This window comes from Pterocles gutturalis, unplaced genomic scaffold, assembly GCF_000699245.1.
Source record: "Pterocles gutturalis isolate BGI_N339 unplaced genomic scaffold, ASM69924v1 scaffold2805, whole genome shotgun sequence".
Taxonomy (NCBI): domain Eukaryota; kingdom Metazoa; phylum Chordata; class Aves; order Pterocliformes; family Pteroclidae; genus Pterocles; species Pterocles gutturalis.
Genome location: NW_010140435.1, coordinates 35310 through 36764, shown reverse-complemented (window position 1 = coordinate 36764; position 1455 = coordinate 35310).

The window sequence follows — 1455 nt, the reverse complement described above, 5'->3', positions numbered from 1 at the left end:
CAGAAACTCGAGATCATAAAATAGATATGAAACTATGAATTTCAAGAGCAGTTCAGTTCATCTAAAAGTTACATTAACTACTCTTTATCACATATATATTCTGCCAGCCAAAAGGCAGAGAAAGCTTAGAAAATAATCTGTAGTCAGACAGCAAGACTCTGTTCCCTCCCTTGTTCTCAGTCAACCTTCTCCCAAAAATATCTCTTTCATTTCATGAAAGCTTTAAAAATTTGCCTGACAAGACTTCTTTAGCCCAGTGACTCCTGAACTCTGTGGACCATCTTCTGGCAAATGTCAGGACAGGCTCAGGAGTTCTCCAATTTAGACTGCATGACTGAAATCTGGGAAAGAACATAACTCACTGGATATTCAGAGAGAGGTGAACACACTCCCATCCCCTCTGCTGTTACTCCATAAATGGTGTTTGCAGCTCAGCACAGGCAGCAGGTAGATCAGCTGGGAGGCATTCTCCCTAGGAGAGAAATTCCTAGCCGACTCCCTGCAAGCAGATTCCTATGCCCTTGCAATTCTTTATGTATACAGACAGGGAAAAACAATATATGAAAATGGCTTTGACCTAAAAAGTACTTGAGACGTATAGGGAGAATTCAATTCATACCTGGGGGGTGGGAATAAATAATTTTTAAAAAAATTCAATCCACACAGATTGGTCCTGATTTCCTCATGTTGTTCACAGCAATTTTAAGCACGCACACATGAATAAAAGTGGCTACATGTGATTTTTGCTATATGACATGCTGCACAAGCCATGCTTTCTTTTGGAATACAAACAAAAAAAATGCTTTCTGCATTTATCAGCACATTTCCTATGAAAAAGCAGAGCCCAACTCAGCCTCGTGTAACTTCAGCGCAGGTGAATTTGGCCCACTTACTGCAGAGGTGAAAAAGAAAGTTGCCTGCTTTTTACTGACACAGCTAAAATAAACGGCAGCAAAAGACAGTGTCATCATGCTCAGACTACACATAGAAATCTAATTTGATCCAAGTAATGAGAGAAAGTTCACTAATGGAACCAAAATAATGACAAGATGCCTTTAAGATACATCAGTTATGCAACACATTCCTGCATGCCATGCTTCACACAGACGTTACTTACAGCCCCTTTTAAGAAGTTATGACCAGACAATTCATTAATCAAAATACCATCACGCTTGCATCCTGCAAAGTGGAATCAGGACTTCAAAATTATTGCAAGTACACCGGGACTATAACAAGTTAATTAGTAAGACAGCACACCATTGAGCATCTTATTTAAAAATGGGGGGTTTTTTAATGGAGGGGCAGGGGGAAGGTATCTTTGAATGCAAGCCTGTGACTACCATGGAAGCAACCAGAGGAAAGGAGATGTACACAGCTACTCTGCTGTAGGTACACATCTGAGGAAAAGGTGTTAAGTGGGATCATGGTTTTTGTCTCGGTCTTCTAGCCTGCTCC